Here is an 8,894-nt window from a genome sequence, read left to right as displayed (position 1 = left end):
GGGGGGAGGGGGAGATCGATGGGGGGAGGGGGAGAAAAGTGGGGGGGGAGAATGGGAGGCTGGGAGGAGGCAGAAACTTTTTTTTCCTATTCTCAATAAAAAAAATAATTATAAGATTCCACTTTTCGTTTTCTATTGCTCTCACCAAAAATATTTTAAATTTTACTAATTTTATTGTGCTTTACAACACATTCTCTTAGTATGAGACTAACCTCCGTTTCAGTGCAGATTATGCCTTTGCCCAAAGTCCGAGAATTTCTCAGACATCCCCCCAGTCCATCTGTCAAGACTTTCTGATTTTTCAGATCTATGTGCACCTCATAGCTTCATCCTTCAATATTTAGATAAGTTACATTATTTTGCGGTATTTCTTTTAGTGTTCTATGTTTTAACAAACACACAGAAAATAATGGAATAGCATTAAAAGAAGAGTTCTCATATAATACAGTGTGATTAGTCGTAATAAGACTTGTATCAATTATGTGAATTTAAATACAAAATTATTTTTCATACATTTTATTAATACATATTTTACTATTAGTCTTATATGTTTTGAAAATCAAGATTTTAGTAAGAAAAAAATGCAAATGAAATATGCTAACTTTTCATGTAACGCATATAAACAACATAAAGTTTTAAATAGATAAGCAATAAAAACTATGAAAAAAAATCTTCCTATGATGATACACCCATTTTTACCTGACTCATCTTGATCTTTCTGGGTTCACACCACCAGTTGCCTTGGGCTGGATGGTGAGTCTTTCTGGGTTCAAACTACTAGTTGCCTTGGCCTGGATAGTGAGCGGTTCTTTGGTTTGGATTCCTACTATCACTAAGGTATATTATCTTCTATGTAGCTCAGTTGCATTTCTAGCCAGGGAAAAATATAGTTGCTAGGAGGCCCCTGCTGCTGCTGCTGTGGCCTGCAGGGCTCCTGCTGTCTGGACATAAAGGCTGCATTTAACACTGTAAGTCATTTTCTTGCCATCCAGGAGAACTATTATCATGAACATGATGAATTCATGAGCCAGGGTGTACTTTTGCACTCTATTCTATTTTTTCATTTATTTGGTTTCTATTGTTATGGTGCCTCAAATAAACATGATTTATTTTCCACAGTTATTTATAGAACATAATGTGCTTTTAGATATTCACTGCCACAGATTTTCTGTTTCTACGTGCTCATATTTTTACCTAACTTATACATGTCACTTTTGAATTTTCTTTCTACACCATTAGGTTTCTTCTTTAGAAGATGTATGATTGAAATTTCTGGCACGGGGGAAAGCCATACCTATAATGAAACCAAACTTAATTTCTCATGCTGAGACATCAAAAAATTATGAAAATCTTTAGACTTAGTTTCACTATACAGAAATGAAAGTAGTAGTCCCATGCCTTAAAATAACTGTGATAACGAAACAGAACAATGTACACTCCAGGTTAAGCGAAAGAAGGCATCAAATAAATCTTGACATTCTTTTTATATTAGGATCTCAACACATTTTCCAAATTTGTAGGGGGATGATCAATGTTCTTCACTGCGATTTCAGTACTCATAACCCTTTATTTTTTGCTCATGACCCATTTCCTTTTTATTTTCTTTTATTTTAAAACTATAATAAAATAAAATAAAACAGAAACTAACACATTAGAATTGAACAAAACAAATAAACAAAGGAAAATAGCCCAAGGAAAGGCACACGAAATAGAGACCCACTTGTTTACACACTCAGGAATCCGATAAAGATGCTAAAATGATAGCCATAATACACATTCAAAGGACCTAGCTCAGACCTCTGTAAAGCCTATGCATGCTGCCTCAGTCTCTGTAAGTGCATATGAGCTTGGATTATGTTTAGGGGGCCTTCTTTCCTTGGTGTCATCTGTGTGCTCTGACTCTTACTCTTTTTTCCTTCTCTTGCCAGGGTTCACTGAGCACTGAAGGGAGGGATTTTATGAACATGTCCCATTTAGAACTGAGTGCTCCAAGGTCTCTTATTCTCTGCATAATATCTGGCTGTGGGTCTTTGTTTTTGTTCCCATCTGGTGCAGGAGGAAACTTTCCCTGGGATTGCTTAGCCAGGCACTGATCTGTGATTATAGCAGAACATCATTAGTCATTTTTGCTCCTGAGTTTTCTCTTTAGTAGTATATGATTTTACTTTAGGTCCCTGGGCTAGGTAGTCTCAGATTCTTGGTGACCCAAGCAGTACTGTGTATATTCCATCTCGTGGAGAGGGCCTTAAGTCATATCAAATTGTGGTTATTCCCACAAATTTTGTGCCACTATCATATATTACAGCCTGGACACCATTGTGGATCAAGGGGCCTGTGACTGGATTGGCATTTATGCTTCACTTTTGGTAGCATGCAGAGTACCTTCTTATACAAAAGACACTAGAATGTGAAAGTAAAGGCCCTAAATGGGCACTAACTTCACTTCTCCCTATTCAATGAGTTGTATGTGTGTTGTCTTCAGCAATGAATCCTTGCAGTAACTTTTGTAGAAAACAATCTAGAGTCTTGGCAACAACTTGACTCAACTCTTTTTCACTAAAGCCAATTTTTATGCATCCCTAGGTAATAGATATATTATTTAGGTATACAAGTTATCATATATGGCTGATAAATCATAGATAATTTTTTTGGGTTTCTCTTAAAAAGCATATTTTTATTAAATACATATACATCAATATTTAGTCATCAAAAAGGATAAAAAAATTATAATTGAATGTTTCATATTAATTAAAGATGGTACAATATTATAATAGTAAATTAGAAAAGTCTACCTAGAGTTAGTCACTGTCTTTGGAGCAAATATCATATGTACAACGAAATTATAACTTGAATAAGCATTTAGTTGTAAGTAAAAAACAGTTTCACACACAGCTTTTGATGTTTCCTAATGGGAAAATCCTTGATAAAATACTGGCAAACCGAATCCAAGAACACATTAGAAAATTTATTCATTGTGATCAAGTAGGCTTCATCTCAGGAATGCAGGGCTGGTTCAACATACAAAAATCTATCAATGTAATTCATCATATAAAGAAACTGAAAGAAAAAAAAACATATTTTCATTTCATTAGATGCTGAAAAAGCATCTGACAAAATTCAACATCCATTTACATCTTGGAGAGATTAGGAATACAGGGTCATACCTAAATATAATAAAAGCTATTTACAGCAAGCCGACAGCTAACATCAAATTAAATGGAGAGAAACTTAAAGCCATTCCACTAAAATCAGGAACAAGACAAGGCTGTCCACTCTCTCCATACCTCTTCAATATAGTGCTTGAAGTTTTAGCAATAGCAATAAGACAACATAAGGGGATCAAGGGGATTCAAATTGGAAAGGAAGAAGTTAAACTTTCGTTATTTGCAGATGATATGATAGTGTCCATAAGCGACCCCAAAAACTCTACCAAAGAACTCCTACAGCTGATAAACACCTTTAGTAGCACAAATAATTTTTTAAAAAATAATTTGGTGTGCATATAGTTTTATCATTTTCTTTGATAAGATGAAAATAGATTATGCAGTAATATAAAAGTGGTACCCATTAATTTTACAGAGTTTGACCTTAGCTAATTATTTGGTACTATATGGCACAAACCATCTTAAATATTTTTTAGAGTTCGTTATTTTGATTTTATAGTCAACACTGAGGGCATCATATCATATTGATATGTAGCATACTTATTTTGGTATGTTTAAGATCATTTTAGCAATTATTGGAAATCTTGTCTAACTCCATGCCAAAATGTATTTAATACTATTTTTAAGGAAATTTAATAATGTAGTATAGGTGAACTTTCTCTTTCCCACTAGTCAGCTCTGTCCCACCAGTCAGCTCCCAAATAACTTACACAGAGACTTATTATGAATTATAAATGCTCAGCCAATAGCATAGACTTGCCACTAACTAGTTCTTACATTTTTAAATTAATCCATATTTCTTATCTACACTCTACAACATGGTGATACCTTTTTACACTACAGCGTGTTCATCTTCTGCTTCTTCTGCATCTGAATCTCTACCCTACCTTCTTCTTCCCTAAACTCTTCCTTTGTCTACAAGTCCCACCTAGACTTTACCTGCCTAGCTATTGGCCATGTAACCTTTTATTAAACCAATCGGAAGCTGTCTTGGCAGAGATACATCTTCACAGTACAAAAAGAATATTTCATAACAATGAAGAAAAGGCTTTAGTGGAACAGTAGATCACATGGCAGCAAGAATAGAAAAATGTCATACAGAAATAGACCAGATAAACTATATCCCCCAACATGTGACCTTGATGCAGACTGGCTTCATTTCCTACCTTTCAGGTATTTTTACTTTTGTTTTTTGTTTTTGTTTTTGCTTTTCGAGACAGATTTTCTCTGTTGTCCTGGAATTAATTCACTTTTTATACTGGTTTCAGACCCACAGAGATATGACTGCTTCTGATACCCAAGTTCTGGGATTAAAGGTGTTTGCCACCACCACACAACTATTTCCTATTTTTTAATAATGCTCCTCTAGCATGACTCTACAAAAAATGAATCTATTCATAAGTTATCCATTTTATATTGCATTGACATAACGTGGTATTCTCACCATTGACAATTATAAAATCAAGTTATAAAAAATTTGAACAACTGAAAAATGTTAATGATAGGATCAATCACAAGGGAATCACCTTTTAGACCAGTTTTATTCATTTATTTGGTTTTACTTTATTCTTTTGCAGTTAAAGAGCCTTTGATCAATGTTGCTCATTGTGAGTTCAGTACTCACAACTACACCCCGTTTTTTAACTCACTACCCCTCTTTATTTTGTTTTATTTTAAAATTATAATAAAATAAGATAAAACAAAAACTAGTAGCACATCAGAAAATAAGAGCCCAAGAGAAGGAACAAGAAACAGAGACCCAGTCATTTCCCAAATATTTCCTGATAAATAGCACTGTTCCACTTTAAAGTATAAATCTGTGAGACAAAGCTAAGACTTTATTTTCAAAGGTTACTAAGTTTGAAAATCTTAGTGCAATCTAAGAAGAATCATTCCATCTACCCCAGTGGCATCGGTGCTGAAACTGTAATTCAAAGCCAATTTTCTTGTCAATCTCTACCTAAATTTCAGGTAATTAATTTTCACACATATTCATAGTAGTTTAATTCAAAACGGACTGACCCTTTATTATGGGATGCATAAATTAAACATCAGTCATATTTTAAGATCACCTTTCTACCTTTCCATGAAAATATTTTATTATCTGGTAAAATTTTTCCATTTCCCAGAAATAAAGGACAGAAGAAACTCCCATTGTTCAAGTGGACAGGGGTGTCAGCTAGCCAACTCATCAGTCACTGGATTGCCCTTGAGCCACACAGTTTTATGATATTTCTAAGGAGACTGTTTGCTCCTCAAAATGTTCTTCCATTTAACAAACGCACTCTTGAAGTAGACACATTTTTTTTTTTTGGCTGCTTCTATTCTTAGACAAAGAAAATAGAGAGAGAAAGAAAAGATATATATTTTTTACTGCCTTTCTTTGTTTTGTACAGGCACATTCAATAAACTCTTCTGTCAAGAATAAGAGCACGGGGCTCCATTCAATAAAAAATTGCAGTGATTATGCTATGCAATTTTGCTCTCACTACTTTATCACAATTTGCCATTCAAGTGGACAATGCTATGCTTCCAGCTTTAGAGGGGAAAAGGCTCTATCTCCCGCAGCAAGGTCATTGACTACTCAAAGACACTAGACCTATTTGAGAGCTTGTCTTAGGTCAGATATCCAGCAGCTTTTGTGTCATAAACCAAGTCATGTGTTCTTTTTTTCACAAAGTAACCAAATGTATCAATTAAAATATATTGTCAAATAACAATTATTTACTTATATAATATTAGGATCAGAGACAATAATTGCCTGTTGGATAACAAAATGCAGTTCTTTCAGGTCTCAGAGGTGGATTTAACTAGTTTCTTTTATCCTGATTGCTGTCAAACTTCAAGGCCATTCTGTGGGTATAATATACCAGAAAGGGGTTCACTTGAGAAGGTAATCTGATTTCTCATGCACATAAAATTGAAAGGAAGGACAAACAAAAAGGCAAGTTATTAATCCCCAGGATAAGCTGGGTGTCTATTCAGTCATACTATTTTTTGAAAGCTATGTATATCGAAAAATCAATTAATATATACATTATCAGATTTGTCAATTTCTGAAAACAGACACATCGGTTATAAGTTACAGTATATGTGCAGCTGGGGACCTAGAAATCTATGCATTTTATACTCACAACACAAATTCATCATGACTAATCATATTGAAGTTCCTCTTACTGGACAGTACCTCTCTAGTCTCCTGTGGAATGCTCCCTCCCCCAGATCTCTACAAATGCTTGGAACTGTAGGAAAGTACAGAGCACACTGGCCTGGAGGCTCAAGGGTGGTTTATGACTGTTTGCTCTGCTCTGATAAGACTTTGGCAAAGCATGTGAGGAAGTGAAAAGATTTATTATAGGCTTTAAAAGCATAAATAAAACTTGAAGGTAAAAGTAGAATGTACATGAAGAAGACAATATATTATACTGTGCCTAGAGGTGACTTTAAGAGGACCCAGGCACACAGGAGCTAATATGACGGCCACCAGCAAGACAAAGTGAGAGCTAGTGTTCCTCAGCTTACAATAAGATTTTCTTCTGATAAACCCACTGAGTGTTGGAGAAATCATAATTTGAACATGTATTACATTACCTAATCACATGGACATCATAGCAACATAATATACATTAGAGTATCATTTTTTGACCTCATCAAAATAGAAATGACTCCGAATTGTAGCTTGCTGCTGTTGCTGCATCTCTGCCCTATATTGCACAAGAGAATCATACTACATATTCCTGACCATGAAAATGACAAAATTCAAAATATGATTTCTACTCAAGGAATGTCACTTTTGCATCATGGTCAAGTGGTAAATCTATCAAGTTAAGCCACCGCAGGTCAAGAAACATGTACATTAGAAAAATGAAAACATATTGGAGATTTTTCTGAAAATCATTAGGAAATTTGCGCTCACATAAGTTTTGGTATTAAAGAAATTATGATATTTTATCAGTGAAAGCAGATTAATGGACATTGGAAATGGCCCCTCAGAAAAATCATTGAATCCGGTGATGATAAGAAAATCAGAACTAATGCAATTGCTTGGTAGTTAAGTATGCTTGTTACATAAAGGGGAAGGGGGTCTCACCCCAGCATCCATGTAATAAGTGATTCAATAAATGCCTGTAATCCAGCACTGAGAGAGGCATAGAGAGAGAACTCATTGGAGATTGCTGCCTTTGAGCCTAGACCCTGGCCCTCCAAAATAATTCCAGGTTCAAAGAAATAAGGTATGAAGCAAAAGGGAGGATACCCACCTATTCCTCTTGTCTCCATGAACTACATGTACACATAAACCTTACACACATACACATATATTTATGCACATGAAAAAGAGAAGAAAGAACCAGAATGGGTAATGTTACAAAATTTATTTTTTGAACACATTACTGAAGTTAGAAATGGAAAACAAATGACTGAAGACAAATCTAGAAAATTCAAAAAATGGTAGACCTAAGACTATGAAAAGAATCATGGCTAACACATAGGATTACAAGTAATAGAAAAGAAGTAAGCTTTGAAACTATGCAAACTGATGTGATCGACAAATGAGGTAATACATACACACAGAAAAGCAATACAACCTTCTATGTTCAAAGCTTTCAAGAAAATCAAAAGTTAGGAAATAAAAAGAACACAAAATACAAAACGTTATTTATCTCAATACCTCATGAATTCTTAGAGTCGCAAGCCCTAAGTAATGTAGTAGAGGAAGTGGCTGCTCACTCCACTCTACTATTAAAGTACCCAATGAAGTATAAAAAGAAAGGCTGAAAAGTTACATGTATAACTTCTGCATTATTACACATTAAATCAGGCTTTGTGATTAAGAAAGCAAATTATTCTCATTTTACCAAGAATATGAACGAGATAAAAGAAGAAATACCAGAGAGTTAAACTCCAGAGACTTGATTCTCCCTGCATTTCAATGGAAAAGGGCCAGACTAGGACTGGGACAGAAAGATGAGAAGCACAGTTTTACCTGGAGAAGTGTGCATCTCTCCTTTAAATAAGGAAAGTCTTACTTAAACACAGAGTAGGTCTGTGATTTGTAAAAATTAAGCCAACTCTGCACTCCTGAGATCAATTAGATTCACAAAAGTAAGCTGAAGGTGGGGTGGGGAGTACTGACAGGCATACTTCTTGAGAAACACTGAGTCTGCACAGATTTACCTCACAATGAGAAAGTGTACCAGGAGGTTTCTCTTCCTACCTGCAGCCACTTTTAAAATAACTATTCTGAGGATTAATATTAATTACAAACTGTTTGGCCTATTAGCTCAGGCTTATTATTAACTAGTTCTAACAACTTAACTACTTCTATTATTTTATATTTTACCATGAGGCTCATGGCTTGTGATCATCTTGCTTTTCCTGTGACTGCTAGTGTCTCTCTGCCTTTGCCTTCTTTTTCCTTTATCTTTGCTTTTCCCACCTAGCTATATTCTGCCTGGTTATCAGTCAAATTAGCTTCTTTATTAACCAACACAATTACAACATAGAGAGTGGCATCCTACATTATCTCCCCTTTCCTGTCTAATTAAAAACAAAGGTTTTAACTTTAACATTATAAAATTACATATAACAAAATGGCTATCAAGCAGAATTCCAGTTGTGATATTTACTCTATTTGTATTCTACAAAATTAAATATTCTATCATCTATTTTGTCTTTGTGAGTCTAGAATTTTAGATCTAATTTATCTTTTCTCACAATGAAGGAAAACTA

This window comes from Alexandromys fortis, unplaced genomic scaffold, assembly GCF_014885135.2.
Source record: "Alexandromys fortis isolate MF-2015 unplaced genomic scaffold, M_Fortis_MF-2015_v1.1 scaffold_34, whole genome shotgun sequence".
Lineage (NCBI taxonomy): Eukaryota > Metazoa > Chordata > Mammalia > Rodentia > Cricetidae > Alexandromys > Alexandromys fortis.
This window is presented reverse-complemented; position numbering follows the sequence as displayed.